We start from the raw sequence: 20,763 nt of genomic DNA on the forward strand, positions 1-20,763 counted from the left end.
TAATCTTTGCTGTGATAAGAGAGAAGTGAGGAAGGAGCCAGAGGTTAGCTAGAGATCTCCAGCCTAGTGCAGGAAGGCAGCAAGGAGAGTGGCGCCATTGAGGGTTCCTGACGCTGCGGTATGTGTAGCCCTGTGTTCTCCTGTCAGCATTTTTTCCTGGGTCTTTTTAAATACTGTGTGGACAAGGAGGTCCAGAGCTGATAGGAACAAGGTGGGTAACCAGCAGGGATGACTCTAGGGCTTCTGTAGTTCTAAGCAGGACAGAACCTGTTGGCAGCCTGCCTTCTGGTTCAGAATGGATGCCCTGGGCCTGTAAAACATCTTCTGGTCCTTTCTATGTCACCAGTCCCCGCCCAGCGGTACATCCAGAGCTGGCTCTCTACCAGGCTCAGGCTGGCCCACAGCACCCCTTCCTCCAGGGGTGCCATCCTGTTCTCAGATGGGGGCTAAAGCTGTCACAACAAGGAGACTGTAGTAAGGTCTTTCACTACAGCCCAGACTGGGCACACTATGCCCTTGGGAAATTTAAATGTCACCACTTTCTTGGCTGCTTTTCTCTACCAAGGCATGTTCATTGAGATCCCCAACTTAAGAAATTATTTGTTCTTTCCTGGGTGGCTCCCGTTTCCCTCCCTTCCCTCCCCTGCCCTCTCCTTCCCCCTCCTCATTCGTCCTTCTTCCCTGTCCCTCCTCTCTCCCTCCTTCTTCTCCCCCCTCTCTCTCTTGCTTCCCTGCATCTCGCATTTACTAAAGCTGCACACTGACCATCGGAAATGCCCGATTAAATCCTGAACACTGTGAAGCTTAAATTCAAATCGTACCCCAGGAATTCTGACACAGACTGTGTTTCCCATTGATTTAAAAAATTAAGACTCAGTGATATAATGTAATTCATTATTATGTAATAAAAACCTATTATGGATTGTGATTTTTCAGTGACTAACTCTATTTTACTTATTAGTGTTCATTTAAATCTTAGTTTATTATATGTTTAATACTACAAGTTCTAGCACCGTTTTTCTTCAATAATCAGCCATTTGGATTTTTTTCATCAGTTTAGACAAGACTTTCCTCTTACCTCTTCCTCGAATTCAGATAAGTGAAGCTTTCCCACATTTAAATCAGTGACTGAATAGGACCCAAACTGGAGGATGATTAATTTTTAAATGAACAGCACCAAACAGAAATTAATTTTTATTAATTTCAAAACCTGACATTTCGAGTCCCCTTTAATAGAACCAGGGCTTCTGTAAACAACCACCCAGTGAATCGGTTCAGTGCAGAAACGAACCTGTATTTTGAAATGCAACTTTGAGATCATTTCTAAACCTAGCAGCAATTTCATTAGGAATGTTCCCCTAATTTACATGTTCTGGGGTTAGTAAATTCGATTCAAATTTATTTCCTCCTAAATGAATTTTTGCTACCGGAAGGCCCTTGTATAGAAATGATCTTCTATCATTATGTGGTTGGCCTGGCCCAGAGGGTGACAGGGCATTGAAAGTGGAGTGCTGACCACAGCCTAGAGAGGACTGCGAGTTACCTTTCGAGGCTATGTGGGTGTATGGCTGAGACAGCAGTGAAGGGCACCCTCAGGAAGGAAGGTGCTTGCGTTGGTGCCTTCCTCCTTTAGGACAAAACACTCAGATTTGACAGTTCAGCTGAAAGCATCTTTGAAGGCAACAGGGGGGTCAGGACCTGGGGAACTACCTCCCCTCTTCCTACCCACATGGCCCTGGCCCCGCCTCTGCCTCCCCCAAGGAAAGAGGCTTCTCAGGAAGCTGCTGAGGTATGCTACTCTACCCTGAACTAGAGGCCTCCCCTCAGAGGCCTTTGAGACATGTTCCTGAGGCATGAGGATGACTCACCATTTAAAGATCCTTACAACAACAGATACTGTAGACCTGGCCTGTGCCATGTGCACGGTGGGGGGGGAGGGGGATGCTTCAGTGTCAGGTAGCATCACTGACTCTCCATTACCAAATTGTGAAGACTTCAGCTTTAAGAAACAGAAATTGAATCAAATTTGTAGAAAAGGTAAATTCCTAGTGTCTTTGATAGAAACTCTTCATTTTATTTTTTTAAAAAATATTTTATTTATTTATTTAATAGAGAGAGTCAGAGTGTAAAAGCAGGCGGAGGGGCAGAGGAGAAGGAGAAGCAGGTTCTCCACTGAGCAGGGAGCCTAACACGGGGCTCAATCCCAGGACCCCAGGATCGTGACCTGAGCTGAAGACAGACACAACCCACTAAGCCACCCAGGCACCTCGGCTCTTCATTTTCTACTGTGCAGTTCTCAGGCTGCACCAGGTGAGGCAGTCAGAGGTGGGAGGTGGGATGTCATACAAGGCATCCTGGCATTAATGGAGGAGGACAGAGAACCTGCCCACGAAGCATTGTTGTCCAAGGCTGCTGTGGCTGGCATTCACTTTGACAAGGCTATCAAGAGGTGACATGCGGAGCAGCATGTTTATTTTATGTGATTCTTAGTTTTCAAGGTGAGGGATTCATTTTGATGTACTCTTAATTGTTCTTAAGCATAGTCTTTTCTCCAAAAGTCTTTTCTAAACTTTCCTTGAAGCAAATATTTTAGCTCTTGTAAGTTAGGTATTGGCTGCACAGTCATTTCTCCTGACACCTGTGGTGAGTCTGTCCCTTTTGACCTTTGACAGGTGGCTCCAGGTTGTTCTATCACTACATCATGCCCATCATCTCCTGAGGGACTTAGGGGCATGGATCCTCCTGATTGTTGGTGCTCTGCCATTTTCAGTGTGCCTGTTGTCAGAGAGCTCCCCTGAGATCATGATGTGGCCATAGCCATTGCAGACATCCCAGGCAGAAGCAGCAGTGTCTGGGGGACTGGACACATCTCTCCAGTCCCTTAAGTGTCTCTTGAGTGTTTCTTAAGAGTGAGGAAGCTTTTCCCAGATGAATCCAGTAGACTCTGCCATGTCTCACTGGCCAGGAGTTGGTCAGATGTCCCTTTTGCAAGGAGAGTGGGATCATCTTGACCAGTTTGGATGAATTAGGACCTCCCTCCATCACTGGGAGAGAGGGGTCACAACCAAACAGAATCTGGACCTTAAGAGCCAGGGACAAGGAGCGATTGCTTTTGGGTAGCCAGTGATGCCAATTTCCTCATCAGTTTTCCTGACAAGGACTCAGAGAGCACTGACCACCTATTTATTTAAAAGTTCAGCCTTTTTTTTTTTTTTTTTAAAAAAAGATTGATTGATTGATTGATTTTAGAGTGAGAGAGCACGAGCAGGGAGCAGGGTGGAGGGACAAGCAGACTCGCTGCTGAGTGCAGAGCCCTCCATGGGGCTCAATCCCATGACCCTGAACTCATGACCTTAGCAGAAATCAGGAGTTGGCTGCTGAACAGACTGAGCCACCAAGATACCCCAAGAGTTCAACTTTTTATTGACATGTTACAGAAGACGTTTAGTCAAAAAGACCAAAACCCATGTCATCATCAGCCTCTTCAGATTCTTCTTCTTTTGGTTCCGCCTCCTTCTCCTCAGCTGGGGAAGCCATGGTGGAGGGAGCGGGACCTCCTGCGGGTCCAGCATCAGCTGCTGGGGTGGGTCCAGGAGTCCCTATCTTGCACGTGAGGCTCTTGATGTTGACATCGGCCAGGGCCTTTGCAAGCCTGGCTGCAGAGGTTCAACACCTTCACCCTTGGCGTTAATAGGGCCTTGGTTTTATCCTCCATGACCGTCACCTCATCATCATGCAGGATGAGGGCTGAGTCAATGGAGACCAGCTCTGAGAAGGAGGCCATGGTTTGGGCACGCTGCCGGTCTGTGGGTGAACTGAGGGCCTCACCCCAGCACAGCCTTTGCTCCCTCAGAAGGACAGAGCACCTGAGGAAAGGCAATACTATTTACATTTTTTAAAACTTTTGTCGTGTGCAAAACTATTTGTTTTTTTTTTTTTCTCTTTAACTTATATTAGAGAAATGATTTATGGCTGACCTTGGGCCTCCACTTCTTGTCTGAGCTGGACAATGTGGAGTCACTGTTTTCAATCACTGGCTTGACTGACAGGGTTTTAGAGTTGGAAGGCCTTTAAGAACATGCAACTCTGTCTTTCCGTTTCACAAACAGGGAAACTGAGGCTCATGCAGTGAGGGCCTTGCCTGGTGTCTCATAGCTGGTTCAGCTGAGCATGCCTGTGATGCCTCACGTCTCCTTTTGTGTCTTTTTCTACTTTCATGATGCTCGGTCCCCATTGCTTCCAGACAATCAATGCTGTTGTATATTTCAGGCTCTTCTCCCTGTTAAAACTTGCACAAGGACTGAAGAACTAGATCGCAGTCATTTATAGCCTGCATGAATATTAGATATTTCATATTTTAAGTCTTCTCTTGAATCATTTAAAGACCTTTCAAGCATTTATTAATAGGCATGAGAATTATTTTGGGGGTAGGAGACCATCAGTTCTCTTCTGGGCACTCAGAATCCAGTGGTGCTTTGTCTGCCCTCTTCCTCCTGGAAGGCACAACCATCTCAACAGCCACAACAGAGAAGACAGAAACGGACCTTGTTTCACATGGGGGAAAGCATCCTGCTGGACACCATCCTTAGACCCTTCGTTTAATCTAAAAATGTTCTGTGAGTAAAGTACAAGCTCTGTTGTCTTCTCTGTAAGCAGAAGGTGAGGTGAGGCTCATGGATAAAGGGCCACGGGCCCTGAGAATGTTCCAAGCCCCACAGATGAAGACATGTGTTGACAAAATGCCCCATGTCTTGCAATCCAAGGTAGACTTCTCTTCTCCATAAAGAGATGCTTTCTATCTGGAAATCAAAGTGCCTGAGCATAGAAGCCTAGGAAGCCTTTTTCCCCCTACGGAGATAAAAACATCATGGGGATCCCACGAAAGAAGTATTTAGCATCTTTCCTCCAGATACCCTGGAGTATCTACCCTGGAGTTTTAGAAAGTGACTTGATTTCCACACTGAGTGTTGTTTAGAGTGAAACATATGCAGTCTTTCCCTTAAAGGGACACGCCTCTAAACTCTTCAGGCCGTCAGACCGTAAGGTCAGAGGAGCAACACGCCAGTACTGAGAAGGTAGCATAGGCTATTATGTCTACAGTCCTGTCTCTGAGCTGTCCCCCCTGCCCCCACCCCCGCGGCCACTGAGTGCTGTCGTTACTGCCTGGGCTTCTTCCCCTTACATTAGCTATTGTTCAGTGTGAGGGGCGTTTTGGCTGAGACCAGTCTTGTTAGGGGCAGTCTCACCCATTGCAGGGTGTTTAGAACCCTTGATGTTCATCCCCACTAAGTACCCCCCCAGGCTTGGTGACAACCAAAGTACCCCCCTCACCTCTGACTGCCTCCCTGGGGACACACTGCTCCTGGCTGAGAAGGTCCATTCAACACAGAATCAAGTAGGAAGTTAGAGTTCTGGGACTGGGCTTAGTCACGGAAGCCTGTCCCTTCTGTTTTTAGGGCAGTTTTCTGAATCTAGAAAAGGAGGACACTTCTTTTTGTTCACCTGACTCCTGACACATTATAGCTTCAGTCAGCAAACAAACGAAATAAACATTGATTATCGTTCCCCCAGTTCTCTTCTCCCTACACACCCGTGGGCCTTTCACTAATGTGTTCTGGATACATTTTCACACCAGAGAGATTGCTAAACAGAGCCCAAGGGGGTAGCGCGGGGTGCTGTGGCTGGAAGACCTTCACAGCAGGTCTGCTTCTTACCAAATCTCAGGGCTCAGAGCCCTGGGGTCTGTTCTTCAGAGCCTAGGCCGGCGTGTGACGTCTGCATAACCACCACTTCAAAGGGGGTTGTGGGGGTTAGGGAGGCTTGGCAGTTTCTTGGACATCAAGCAGTGCTTGCAAAACAAATTTGATGAGTTATGAATGAATCAGAACTAGACAAGTTACATTTCTCTCAGAATGCATATTTAAAAATTTTTACACACACACCAGAGAACATTTGTCCCTTCCCAGAAGGATAGGGGGTCTTGGCCACAAGCACGGCAGGGTTTGTGGAGCCAGGGTGGTTTTCCACAACCTGTCTGCATCCTCATCTCTTGCTTTCCTTTGGCTACCACCCTTCCTGGAAGGTCACCCATTTGGGCCCCTATCAAGGGCTGGGTGAAACCAGGTGATGAGCTTCTGCACACCGAACTGGGAAACCTGTGTGTGTGGAAGTTCAGGGTCCCCCTCACCCCACCTCCACCTGGAGAGGCCGGGTTCTCACATCATCAGCTTGGAGATAGGCAGGTGGAGGCGGGGGTTTGGGAGGTGGCAGGTCGTGGTGGTTACAGGGAGGAGGCCGACAACCCAGAGGCACTCACTCTTAATTTGTCTTTCTCTTTCGTATCCTTCTATTCAGGTCTCATTAAATGTCACTTCATCTGACAAGTCTTCCCGAAGCTCCTATTCTAAATCTTCTTTCCTGTTAGAACCTTTTATATTGCCCTATCTTGCCCTTTTCTCTTGCTCTTGTCTCTTATAGAACTTAAAATAATCTGTAATTATGTATTTATTTGTATGATTGTCTGTCACCCCAGTAGCTGGGTGAGGTTGAGGACCTTATCTTCTCTCCATTGTCATACCCCCAATATTTAGCCCAATGCTGGCAGGTCAGAAATAGTTGTCGGATGAATAAATAGTGACGGGCTCCTCCTCTTGGGTTGATGATTTTGAGTAAGGAGGTAGGCAGAGGGTTTGGTGTACATGGTCTGTGTTGGGGATTAACCTTGACTTGGAGGTACTCAGAGAGCAGAAGGGTGAGTGGGACAAACTGGGACCACTTCGTGTAAATCAAGTAGTCCACTTGAGATCTAGTGCTTCCACAGGAGCTCTATGCAATGTAGAATCCAGGCCTTGGGATGAGATCCAGAAGGAAGAAGGCCAGTTGACTACATTCCTACTTATACAATGTAGATGAGTGATTTCAGAAGCACAGGGTAGCATTTTCAAAGATAAAATGAGATGCTGGGGGATTGGGAGAGAGAATGGCAGCGCCTGGGGGTTAACTGTGCTTCTGACCTGAGAGGAGGCACTACGAATGGTGCAAGAGGCTCAGGATTTGCAGTTACGCCCACATACAATTCTAGATTTCACCACCGACTAGCTGTGTGACTCTTAGTCAAGTTGTCTATCCAGTCTGTGAAATGGGACTGGCGATAGCTTGCTCTCTGGGGTATCATGAATATTAAATGAGCTGACATGTGTGCCTACCTCATACTCAGTGTCCAGTGAGTGTTGGTTCTTAGTTTTCTCTTTTGAATAGCCAGCATGGCCAATGTAGGATTTCTCTTGCTCTCCAACCCAGTCTCATCTCATTTCTGTAGTCAATGATCAGATATACTAACTCCCTGTCCTTCAGTACCTATTGGACATACGCCACGTACCCATCATTATGCTAAAGGTGGTAAAGGTTCAGAAGAAATAGAGGTTTCTCCTGCAGAATGTTTCCCCTGTTAACATATTCCTGGGAGAATATATCCTCATTTCTAATACCATTGCTTCATATTTTATACACAGCTCTGAATAAAATGTTTTTCAGTTGATATTTATATAGGAAAGGTTTATATTTCTATCCCTCAAACTCAAAATAACTTTTGAAAGAAGATTTTATTTATTTATTTGAGACAGAGAGAGGGAGAGAGAGAAAGATCACAAGTTGGGGGAGGGGCAGAGAAAGAGGGAGGAGAAGAATCCTTGCTGAGCAGGGGGCCCCGTGTGAGGCTCTATCCTGGGACTCTGAGATCTTGACTTGAGCTGAAGGCAAACGCTTAACTGACTGAGCCACCCAGGCGCCCCAACAATATAACATTTTAAAGCCTCAAGTTATTGTTCAAATACAGTTTGTAGTACACGGTAAATATTTGTAGGTGTTTTGTAGAGCTCGCTGAGTGTCTACAAAGGAGATGTACTTTGTGGCTGTTTTGGGGGCTAAGAGAGGCATGTGACTACATCAAAGGAACATTCATCCCTTCCCCAGGGGAGGAGTCTTGGCCACATGTGTTGGAGGATTTGCAAAGCCAGTTTAATAGTGAGGTGGACCACATTGCTTTTGCAACCCCCAACACACTCTTCCTTTCCCTTTTCCTGACTGCCAACCTTCTTAGAAGGAGGTCATCTATTTGGGCCCTTTTAAAGCTCTGGGAGAAACCAGGTGAACAGGCTTCTGCACATTCAACTGAGAGGTCAGGAAGTGCTATTTTAAACACTTTACATCCTAATGTGATCGTTTATATGATAGTTATGTGCTGTTCTTTGCTTACATTTTAGGAAATACATTATAACATATTTTGGTTTGGGGTTGATGTAATGCAACACATTGTAATTTTTCCTATTTAAAATAATGGGAAATAAGTTACCATTTTCCACAGAACATCTGACTTTCAGAAATGGATTACCAAAATGTACCTTTTCCCACGTGGTCCTTGTCTTCAAAGAATCTATAATCTAGTTGAGGTGATAAGACAAACAACAAGAATTGAACTTTCTCGTAAGGAACATAACATAAGGTGGTGTACGGTTAAATTAGGTGTTGGAGTGTACAGCATGGTCTTTTGATTCATTAGGGATTAAAGAACACAGAATCACTTAGGGGGAGATTCCAGAGAAGTTTTCATGGAGGGGACTAGACCAGCAGGGCTTGATTAGGATGGGAATAAACTTAAAGGCCATGGCTGTTGGAATGTCAGACCTTAGAAGTCTTTTCCAATGAACAATCCTTAAGTGTCTGCAATGCACCAGGTACTGTGTTAAATATAAAGTGGTAAGCCAAGACACATAAAACATTGTATGATGCCAGCCTCCTATCTCTACGTCTGAGAGGAATGAGAAGACATGCACATTGAAAACACACACACACGACATAATTCAAATAAACAGCTAGATAGAGCACTGTTCACAAGAGGGGAGATGACGCGTGCTGGATAGGTCACCATGGGTTTGGCTAGGAGAGCTATGTCAGCTGAGATAGTCTTAAGGCAAGACCATGACTAGGACTGCACATGTTATTAATAGCTGGTCCGGCAGCACTCATCAGAATGGATACCCCTGGCCAGGAGAGCAGCTGCAGGGTTCTGGAGTCTTCTGCCCTGCCTGGCATAAACCCTCTGTTTAGTGGATTCAAGGGAAGATCCAGGAGGCCCGAGGAAGGGGGCCTGGGTGGTGCAGGGCATTTGGAAACTCAGGGAAATGGCTATTTACCAACTAATATGGAGGTGTCTTAGTATGTTATGATCAGTTTTTACTTATCATACCTAGTAGCAGAAGATCAGCCCAAACTGGAACCCCCGGGATGAGTAAGCCAAAGAAGTCAGCTTATCTTAAACCTCTCCTTACCCCGCCCCAGAAAAAAAAAATTGTTTCCCACCATAATAAATACCTTGGTTTTGGGTTTCTTTTTGTTGTTGGTTGGTTATTTGGGGGTTCCCTCTCGTTTGACCTGAGGTCTAACTTAGGGCCTGAGTACTCCCCGCTCCCCTCCCCCCACCATAGAAATAATGGAGAAACGTGATTCTTATTCCAACTATTCTGAGCATTTGAGTTACTCTCATCCAAGTGCCGCCACCACCTGGGCCCCTGCCTCGGAGTCCTGGCCTTCCCCTACAGCCAGTAAATAGAAGATGTACACCGAGTAGGGCAAAGGGCTCCAGAGCCCTAGGCCAGCTCTATTGGCTGGTAATATCCATTCTGACAGGTGGGTGATTTTTAAATATTACTCCCTGGTCCTAATGGCTTCCAGGAAGAAGTAACCAATCATACTATACCCCACTGAAGTCTTGGTTGGGGTGAGGTATATTCTTGTTAGAATTGTTTTCATGAAAACAGTAATCAAATACCTTTAAAAATTTTGTAAGTATCCATTCTATATTCCAGTATGTTTCAAAAAAAAAAAAAAACAAAACAAAACAAAACCAAATACCAATAATCCTCATGAACAAACAGTTGGAAGTGGTCTGTTAATGGTTGTAATAATAAGAAATTCACTGGGAGGAGTCATCATGTGCCCGAAATTTGATGGCTCTGGGAAGACAAATGGTGTTCCATCTGTGTGCGTACTTGTATGAGAGAGAGAGAGAGAGAAAGAGACAGAGGCAGAAAGAAGGGTGTCTGTGTCACTCTGTATTTTGGGCATTGTTTTATAAGATTCTTAACTGGCTTGTGCCACCATACACACAGTGTTCTATTAGCAGTTGTTTGGCCAAGAATAAAGATTTGCTAATTATATTTTAGAAATACAGTTTAAGGAGCTGACGTTTAAAATAACTGCGTTGAGCTTCAGAAAACTCATCTCTGGAAACCATCCATGAAAGGATATTTGTACTTTCCAAGGGGGTCTGGTGGGGCAAAAAGCAAGTCCGATTTTTCTATATTTCTGTCAGTGGCCTCCTGAAGGGTTACTCCTACATTTCTTTAAAAACACTAATTGCCTTGCTTTCTCAAGAGCCAAGACCCATGCAGTCCTCCAACCACATTCTCACCTCAAATCAGAAGGCTTAAAATCCAGTTATTTTAAGTGATGCATACTCTTAAAAATATGTGTCTGGTTATGTTGTGTATAAGCAGCTCATATCAGAGATGCAGCAAGTCAAGCTATATAAAATTTAGTAACACATGCCAGAGAGGAGACAGAGAGAGAAGAGAGTGGGGAGAGAGAGAGAGAGAGAGACTGATACCCTTATCCTTTCCTCCAGGAGAGGCTTGCATTTTACTTCTAACTTGTTTCTAAAAATGGCAAATGCAAAGTAAGAAAACAAGTTTATCTGTTGCAGGAAGGAAGGAAGGGCAGGGAGAGGAATCTGATCTTCAGCTTGGCGTGATTTTATTTTTATCAGACTGTTTTTGCAACAGAACATCTGGGAGGAGTGGCTAGTACAGAGTCGACGTCTACCTATGTTTCAGCAGCTTCATTAGGGTCATCATTAGAGATTCACTTCACCGGGGCCATGGTGGAAAATATGAACTCTTTAGGGCAGGAAGAAGTAGTGACATGTGAAAGAATGTCCCAAGTGAAGTGATGGCAATATTGCTAATAACAGCATTCAGATTTATGCTGTCTTTCTTTGAGGGTGTTCAGGTAGCTTGCCTTGCTTCCCTTCCCTATGAGGAAGCCTAGGATTGGTGGGGGTGCCTTGATTCTGAAGTCTGGGGAAATGATGTAGAGTGAGGTGATTCAGGGTTGGGAATGGATCCAAACCCAGTTCTCACAGGGCTGGTGATGACATTTGGTACTGGGGCATATGATCTCAAAGACAGTAATGGGCAAACACGATCAACCTTAGACTGGTGGGATCTCGGAGAACTGAGCCCAAGGTTCTCCTTTTGGAAGCATCCCAATAATCTGAGTGTCTTAGGGGAAAAGCATTAGGCTAGCTTTTTCATTTGCCGATTCAGTCATTCAACATCTATTTTTCACCTCCATCTGTTGAGTAACCCCTTCCCATTGGAATCTGCAGCTGTAACTGGGTATTTTGTGCCATAGAGAAGGAAGAAGGTATATGGATGGGTAATGAGGACAAGCTGGGATCTTATGTAGCAACATCGTTGCATAGTGATGGGGAGAGCCATCTCTCGTGTACCTTTTAGTAGAAGGGATCATAAAGTTTTCAGAAGAGCTCTACTGTAGAAACCACGCTTGTAGAAAACATGCTCCAGGAGCATTTTCAGATTGGTCTGGGCTGTGCCTGGTTATGAGAACATCAGGCCCTGTGAATACATGGTCCCTCTAGTAGAGGTCTGGGGGTGTCTGAGACTTTGGAAGAGAAGGAACATGTCCGTGAACTTTAACTTCTCTAGAGGCAATGCTGAAAGCAGGCTTGATGGCTACTGTTGCTGTAGGTTTGTAAGAATATGAACCTCTCTGGAGTCCTGTTGAGATACAGCCATCATGTGCATCACTATTACTTATTTGGTAGGACTTCACCTGCTGATTCTCATTCTCTCAAGAGCATAAATTAATTCATACAGGTTTGGCCTTGCTTGGAGGTTGGGATGGGGCGTGGGATGATTGATGGGGCTTGCTCTCAAATCCCCAGTTGTTCTGCTCCTTCCTTTACTTGTCATTCTATCTGCTACTTTTATATTATTTGCACGAGCTTTGGGGGGACCAGAGGCAGGAACTGGCATTTGGATGAATGACTGGATAATCCAGAACAGTTGAAGAACCAAGAAATAATGTTTATGTTCCGTTCTGGGTTATATATTTTTATGGTGTGATGGTGAGAGAAATAATGACTCTAGTTTCTTAAGTGCGTACTTCGTGCACTAATATTAAAATTAGCTACTGTTTGCATTTGTTGAGTGCACATCAGCCATGGTAGAGGGAGATAACTCAAGGGTGAGTCTGGTAGAAGGAGAGAAACCACAAATTTAGTCATTGCTGCTGGCTTCACTCAAAGTAGAGATTCAAATTAGCACACACTACATTAAAGAAATTGTACTTTAAAGACATTAGGCAGGTCTACATTTGAGGAAATCTTATTATAATTACTAGTAAAGGAAATCATTGCTAACAAAATTCTGGATTTTAATTTCTCTGATCTGCTTAGAGCACAATATACCTGTATATGTGATGAACCATTTTTTTGAGACTAGAGACCTGGATAGAAAGTAGGATTTAGTTCTTAGAAGGCAGAGCTTAGAATTTTAGAAAGAGAGGTGTTTTATATAGGTCAGGTATTATTACTGTTGATATCTTTGCCATTTACGCAGAGTGCTGTCTGCCGTGTTTGAGGCGGTGCTCCTTGTTTGTTGTGTGCTGACTGTGTGTCTGGGATGACAGCAGACACTCAGGTTATGAGGGCAAATAGCCAGATGTGATTTCTGTCTTTGTGGCTCTTGGGGAGAGATGAACAAAGGAAACATGTAACCGTCAGACACGTGCATTTTCTCCTCCGATATCAGAACCAGACCGGAAGACCCTGAAAATAATTCCACTGCCCGGGCGTCCCTGGGAGATGTTTACAAATTGCTCCATGAGTTTTATCAGAACACTCTCTTACCTTTTGGCATTAGTATCACGATGGCCCTTGTTGTGGTATCACAGTTATCAGGGCAACCACGAACCGCACTCCGGCTTCCCGGCCCAGGCCCCTGACTTCCACAGACACCTCGGGGGCTGAGGCTGACTCAGGTGTTTTGTTACAAGAGAAAAAATGATCAGTTAGGCCAGGGCACCTGCCACTTCCCACTCTTTCTGAGCCCAGGAGTCTGGCCGGGTGAGTATGTGGCCACTGGGGGTGGGCCCAGCTTCGGTCTGGAGGCCAGGCTGACCTCGCAAGGAGGGGAGCGTGCATCCTGGCTTTTGCGCTTTCTCGGTGCTGCCTGTCAGCTGGGCCTTCTGGTGTGAGCCCTGCCCGGGAGGGGCACCCCTGCCTTGTGGGGCTCGTGGGACTGGCGGGGCCGGGAGCCGCCACCGGGCGGCTGGGGAGAGGGCAGGGCGGAGGCGGAGGCGAGATTATTGCCTGTTACACATGGACATCTAGACGGGGGAAGAAACATAACGGCTTTATTTTTAGGCTTTGCTAATTCTCACTCTTCTCCTAGTTCTCTGCTACCTGGCAACAGCTCATTGTCATGGCAACGCCAATGTTAATGAGTGAAGCTCCCTGTGTGTCTGTTTTACCCGGTGCGGTGCTCGGTGCTCGGTGACAGCCACTCCGCGAGGCGCTATCTTTGTGGCCATCAGAGGCGGCCGCCAAACTCCCCTCCTGCCCGAGGCCTCCGGGACAGGGGGCCCTGTCCGTGAGGGAGGACCGGAGGCAGCTGAAAGGGATTTATGGCGCTGCTTACACATTCCTAACGTACTCTCTGTTTACAGATGGGCCTGCTGGCTCCGGGCGGCCCCTCCTTTCGTTGGGCCATCCCTTCTTTACATTTTTCAGTGGCAGCCACAGGCTTTTGAACAGTAACCAGTTTTCTCCTGTTGCAGGTACCTTGGGATCTGTGCAGGTTTGTCTAGCACCTTCTCTGCGGTTGGTCAAGAAGGCCCTGGATGCTGGGTCCTGAAGAGGGGGGAGGTTGTTGCCAGTGTCAAGGGGACCAGAGGCCTCCAATCCGCCAGGGACTGCCTGCACCCCTGGCCCTCAGGCTGAGAAGCAGTGACTCCACTGTGCTCTCTTGTCTTGGCTTGCCTGACATCAGCTGATAGAGGTCGCTGTCTAGGACCTCAAGGTCATATGGGAGAAAGCGTGGCAGAGTGGGCAGCTGCTCTGTGCCTCAGTGTTTCCATTTCTGGGTGGGCCTCCTTGGCAACCTGCTGAGCAGTAGTGTGTGTGACAGGTTCTGGGGCTCCCCTCACCAGTTCTGTCATGTGGGAGGCTTCCTGAACCTCTCTTGCCTCAATTCCTCTCGTATAAATTAAGGATCATAGTCACATAAATATGTGTCAGGTGGCTTAACGCAGTGTCTGGCGTAAAATAACAATACATGTTAGTTGTTACTCTGGCTGTTATTTAATCTACACCCTAAGCTTGTGAAATAAGTATTGTTCTTATTCTCAAATTGCAAAGAAGGAAACTGAGACATGGGGAGGCCAGACTGCCTCGGGGTCACAGGAAGTGAGGACTTCAATTGGGAGCCTTGGCCCAGGGAGCTGGGTGGTGCTTACCCTGCAGGCCCCTCAGGGTCATGGTCCTCACAGATGCGGGGAACTGCCCCCTTCACTTGCTGGTGGCTTTGGGGCCCTCGTGGTTGTGCACGAGCACTTGCACTCCTTGGATAAAAGGTGCTATGGGAACCAGAGACTTAGAATCATTATGAAGTGTCATTTCCAGGGAGGTGGCTCTTGGCTGTGATGGCTCATCTTGAAGTTGGCACTGCAAGGCTCTGTAATGAGCGATGGAGGCAGGACTCCCTGGAACCACCTGTTTGTGGCCCCAGACTGTTCTCTGGACATAGAGACCTCGGCGACTACCTCTCCATTGGGCCACGAAATATGCCACCGCTTATTTACTCCCACCAGCTCGCCCAAAGTTTTCAGCTCCTTGGAATAGCTTTATTTCTTTTTTTTCTCAGAGTTCTTCTAAGTAAATTATTCTATGTATTTTTTATATTTTTGGTTTCAAAAAGGAAAAGAAAATTTAACTATTATTATAGAAACCTAACAGAAACAGAAGAGGAAAGCAATCTACACATAGATGAAAGTAATAGTAGGCAATAAATAAGAATGAGGCAAAGTTACATCAAACTGGGTACTTCTAATGCTCAAGCTCATCAGCTGGGGAAGCCCCATGGAAACAGCCAGGCTGGAGTCCAGTTTGAGGGGTCTGGGCAGAGTGTGTGCCCCTCAGGTCAGACTTCCAACTGACCATCCCCACAAGGGCCACATTTATAAGGCAAATGACAGTGTTTTAAATTAACCATTTGTTTGCCTAGGTGCAGTTTATAGTGAACTGCATTTCCAAGTTAATCATGTTTCTATATTCTCTTTCTTTTTTTAGTATTTATTTTTCCCTCTTTCTCTTCTTTTCTTTTTTTAAATTCAGTTTGCCAACATATAACACCAGTGCTCATCTCATCACGTGCCTTCTATGTGTTTTTTAAAAGGTAGCAGAATCATGTAGTACAAGATAAAAAATCCACAAAAGGGTATAACTGTGAAAAGTTTCTCTTGTCCTTGCTCCTCACCTCCAGGACCTGTCCCTGCAAGGGGACCTCCACATCAGAGAACATACAGATGTATACTGACTTCTTCACCCCTGACAGGAACACTTACACATTCTGCCCTGTATTGCTTTCCCCCCAACTTATCTGTACCTGGGAAATTGCTCCGTATCAGTACACGATCAATAAGTGACCTCAGCCAGTTTCAACAGACAACTCAAAAGTTTTATTGGGTTTTTATTCTAGGTAAATATATTTGTGAATAATTGTTATAGAAGCTTAAGAAAGTTAATAGTTTTCTATTGTTGAGCATCACCAGGATAACAATACCAGGATTCTTTTGACTCCTTTAGTTATTTTTTTCTCAGTTACAAAGCTGAAATCCAAAGTTACAGAGCTAAAAATGAACCTAGACCCATCCATATGTGTCCACATCCTTATGCCCTTTTGGTTACACTGTGCTCCTTCTCTTATGTAAATATGCTCAAAAATGGATCTCAACCACAGGCCAGGGCTTCAGGAGTTAGCTCCCTCCCAGTGACCAATACACTTTAATTGAGTGATGGCACCACTAAATAGTCCTCCTGCCCGGCTCACTTTCCCTACTCCTGCAGGCCTGGCTTAATCCTCGGGCAGACACTTCTGGTTAGCAAATATAATTTATTGATGAGTGAGGTTCATTTGAACACCATTTCTGCTATTCTCTGCTTCTGTTTCTTTGCCCATAAAACGTGCAGAACCATCTCACCTCCACCTAAAGGAGGTACTGAGGAGGTGATCAATTAATGTTTGGTGTCCCCCCTCCTGTCCCTTCCTGATGTTGCAGAGGAGTGTGTCCTCTGGGTCTGGAGCTGAGCACCTTCTGAGTGGGAAGTCAGGAGGAAGGAGGCATGAAAACATGGAGGCAGTTTAGGAGTTCATCAGTGCTAATGCTCAGTAGGTGCCCCACCACGATTTGCTGCACAAGATAGACATATTCATACTCTGGGCTCCCTGGTCCGAGATATGTCAGAGACAAGCCGTGTACGTTCCCCAGCTTCTGCTTCAGTCTGCTATTTGTAGGTGTTCTGTGGCTTTATTCAGAGCCTTGGTCTCTGTGTTCCTTACCCCTCCACACTTCCTCTCTGTTCCCGTGCATGAGCTTGCACACTTCTTAGGATGGATTCTGGTTATCTCTTGGGCCAAGTACTCCGCTAACCTTACTGCTCATGACGTTGAGGGGCCAGCATGCCTGAGAGGGCAGAGGAGAGTTTAGAGGTGGGCTGGCTCCTCCTGGCCACACCCAGGTGGGCCCTGTCCCCTGGGGCACAGTACCTTCTCCCTTCCTGTGAGGCCTGGCTGCGGCATCTCCATCCCCCTAATCCCCGTGCTCTGTGGCCTCTCTGCAGCACCCTGGCTTCTCCAGCTCACACTCATCTGTCCTCTGAACTCCTGCTGTCATTCCTGTCTTCCAGCACTGTTTGGCATTCTGTTATGTTAGCATTTCATGTAGATGGAGGAGCAGCCTCCTCCCCCCCAACAGAATTGACCTGCCCATTGGCGTCCAGACATGTCCCCACCTTTTACATGCAGGCTCCAGAGGAGGCCAGGGCAGAGGAAAGGGCCCCGTTCCCGGGTCTCCAGTGGAGCAGTCCTTGGCAGCAGGAAGCTGCTGCTGTGATGGCAGCATGGATGTCCTCCAATATCCTGATTGGAGGGTTCTCCCCAAAAAAGGCGGAGGAGCCCCACGGAGTGGTGAAGGGCCTTGGAGCCGCAGGTCTGCTCGCTGGGAGAGGAAAGCTCTGGAGGGGAGCAGCAGAGAGAGAAACCGTTCTAGGGGATGTCCTGCCATGGCCACTCTCATGTCCACCTTTGGTTGTGAAGCTTCCGACAGCGATGTTTAGAACTCATCTTGTTGGGGAAGTCACGATGCCCCCCTTTACAGCAACAGCCTCTGTTGTCAAGAACTGAGTGATCAGAGAGCACAAGAGCACAGAGGTGCCTTCTAGCGTGCTGGTTACAGAGGGGAAGTGGCCAAATATAGAACCGGACAAAGCCACACTGGCTGTCCTCAGGACACAGCAGAGGATATACCTGGGAGTCCTGGGTGAGAATGGGGGAGGCCAGGGCCCTGGGGGTGTTTTAGGGTCAGAGGAATGTGAGCATGGCCTAGGTCCTCTATCTCCTCCAGCGAGTCCAGGAAACCAGCCTCCTCAGGAGCTTCCTTCCAGGCCTGGGACCTGGAACCACAGGTCCACCATCTGGCCCTTATGTGGCCTGGGACCACACCTTGTCTCTCTCTCTTCCTGTCCCTGCTGCCTTAAAAGGACTAGGTTATAATTCCCGTAAGGACTGAGTAAGCCCAGAAATACCTTCTTACCTGCTTATACATGTTGGCATTCCTTTCCAAGAAAGAGGCAGGCTCTTATCGCACAATTAGAGATAAAAGGCTTTCACGGGAGGAGGCAGTGCTGTGCATCGAGGGTCTCTCCTTGAGATGTAATCAGGCAAACAACTAGGGTAGTTGACTGGCCAGCAAATCCCTTTCACTTTTGTTGGGAGAGAGGGAGTTATTTGCAGGGCAGAGATTTTGTAAATAAAGAGAAGTGGCCCCCAAAGAAAAGGGTTTATAGCAGCGATTCTCACTCGTGCAGAATAACTGGGGAGAGGGGAAGCTTTAAAAAAAAAAATCCTCTGCCTAACCCAGAGACTGATTCAGATGTCTTCAGCTGGGCCTGAACATCAGTATTTTCAAAAAGCACCCCTGGTGATTCTAATGTATAGCCAGGGTTGAAAACCATTTTAAACCAATGGTTTAGAACCACTCTAAAGGTGTTTAGAGACAGAAGGCAAAATGTACAGACCACAGCATAGAATTTGCTCTGTTTCCCAGGCTGGGACCAATAGAGGACATAACCTGATATTTAATCTACAGTAGCATATTCTGAAAATATCCTTCAGGATTTAAGAAGTTTGGGTGCTTAAAAAAGTTATTTGTACACCTATATTCATAGCATTCTTCACAATAGTCAAAAGCAGGAGAAGGGGCACCTGGGTGACCCAGCTGAGTGTCTGACTCTTGGTTTTGGCCTAGGTTGTGATCTCAGTCCTGGGATTGAGTCCTGCATCGGGCTCTTTGCCGGGTGTGGAGTCTGCCCGTGATTCTTTCTCTCCTTCTGCCCCTCCCTTCACTTATGCTCTCTCTCTCTCTCTCTAATAAATAAATCTAAAAAGCAATGGTGGAAGCAACGCAAGTGTCCGTGGACAGTTGAATGGTATATGTACGTGCAGGAAAAAGGAAGGAGAGTGTACACAGACTATGGCATAGAGGAACCTCAAGGACATTACATGGGGTGATATAAGCCCAGACATAAAAGGAAAAATACTATATGATTCCACTTATATGGAGCATCTAGAGACAGGAAGCAGAATGGTGGTTTTCAGGGGCTGGGGAAGAGAACTGGGCAGCGATTGTTGAATGGGTATGGAGTTTCTGTCTTGCCAAATGAAAAATATTCTCAAGAGGGATGGTGGTGGTGATGGTGGCACAGTAATGAGAATGTACTCTAATGCCTCTGAACTGTACACTCGGAAATGGTAAAGATGGTAAATTTTATGTTCTGTGTATTTGGCCACAATTTTAAAAATTCAATTTCAGATTAGTAAGAACAGTTTGTTTTAATATTTTGGAAAAACAGAAATTTATAAAGAAGAAAATTAGGAATCACTTGGTATTTAGATGTGTCCTTTTTCCTGCATGTGTGTAGATGAGCACATGCACACACACACACACACACACACACACACACACTTTGGATCTTACTTGATAGACAGCTTTGCAGCAAGGGTTTTCATTTGGACCTGATCTGGCTTCTTAGATATGGCTCTGTTTTGGGGAGGGCTAAGGGAGGTCATAGGATAGGGAGGCAAAATGGCATAGTTGAGTTCAGAGTTAGAAACAAACTGGATTCACCTTGTAGCTTTGATGTTCATGGGCCTGGGGCCTGATTCTGAGCTTACATCTCTTTGTGCCACAGCTGTTTTTGGAATTAAAGAGTTGCCAGGTACCCTGTCAGGCCCCAGGAAATGACAGCTGTCGTCGAAAATTCACCATAGGCCTCTGCTGACAACGCACTCGTTAGAGGCATCTCCTGGGTGCTTGTCCTCCCCTAAACTTCCCCGAGGTTCCTGGGCAAGCCTTGACCCAAGATATTGGAAGCCACAGGGGCTACTGCCTGCTGCTGGGATCCTTAAGAGTGCCATGTCCTCTCTGGGTCTAGTGGCTGCATCTGTAAAGTGAGCATGTTGGGTCTGGGGTCTCAAGGTTGCCCCTCATCCCACCTGTGCTGACAGTCGTTGCTTCTTCATAACCTTTATATTCCTGATGCACAGTCATCCGTGGGCATGTAGTAACATTTGCTTAGTTCTCCTGCCCTCATTTGAGGGTCAGCATGAGCAACATGCAGTAATGAGCAATGTGTAGCCACATCCTAGAGGTGAGCCACTCCCTCTGTCCAGGACAGACTGCTCCATGGCATTTGCCTTTTCTAGGAAGTTGTTTCCAGTGGTTCAGGATGGTGGTCACAAGGAGCCTAGAGAGGCTCTACTGAGAAGAGAAAGATATTTTACCTTCAAGACAGGCCCCCGGGGGCAGAGGACCAGACAGCCCCCTCCATGACTTCTGAAGCTCTTGAACTAGGGCAGAGGAAACAGATGGATTGTAAGACTGTGGAAGGAAGTTCTAAGTCCAGCTCAGAGCTGAGCACATCTTTCAGCTGCCAAATGGAAGGTCTCTATGTGGCGATGCTGGAAGGGGAAAATCGAGTTAGGCTGGCTTGTTCCAAATAAAATGCTATATTTAATTTCACTCTGGGAAACATTTGATGTCCAGGCTACTGCAATATGTGAAATATATTTAAGAAGATCTGTTTTGTTATAACAGAAAAAAAAGGAGGGGCAGAGAGGTTCTCTTATCAGCTGTAGGTTGCACATAGAGGAATCTGATCACTGGTTTTTAATCATCCAGTGGCTACTGACCATGGGTTGACTAGTCAGTGTCTAGCAGCCTGAAAGTCGTTGGATGAGTTATGTACCTCTCCATATTTCATTCTGGGAATTGCCTTTCAAGGAAAACAAGACTCTCGGCATGGGAGGGAAGCTGTCAGTGGTAAAATTGGTGATGTGCATTTGTGTG

The 20,763-nt window shown here is 46.3% G+C and overlaps 1 protein-coding gene and 1 pseudogene across 41 annotated transcripts in view; one reads left to right on the forward strand and one right to left on the reverse strand.

The window, feature by feature from the left end:
* The window catches only part of CACNA1C (calcium voltage-gated channel subunit alpha1 C), a 746,135-nt gene that overhangs the window by 231,379 nt on the left and 493,993 nt on the right, over positions 1 to 20,763 (forward strand). The gene's annotated exons all lie outside the window — the stretch shown is intronic.
* Positions 1,434 to 14,725, reverse strand: LOC144297467 (large ribosomal subunit protein P1 pseudogene; annotated as a pseudogene). The gene is made up of 5 exons (XR_013364524.1): positions 14,596 to 14,725; positions 13,922 to 13,990; positions 12,989 to 13,110; positions 5,715 to 5,848; positions 1,434 to 4,493 (listed from the first exon to the last, which is right to left on the reverse strand). The product of XR_013364524.1 is annotated as a large ribosomal subunit protein P1 pseudogene (transcript).

This window comes from Canis aureus, chromosome 25, assembly GCF_053574225.1.
Source record: "Canis aureus isolate CA01 chromosome 25, VMU_Caureus_v.1.0, whole genome shotgun sequence".
NCBI lineage: Eukaryota > Metazoa > Chordata > Mammalia > Carnivora > Canidae > Canis > Canis aureus.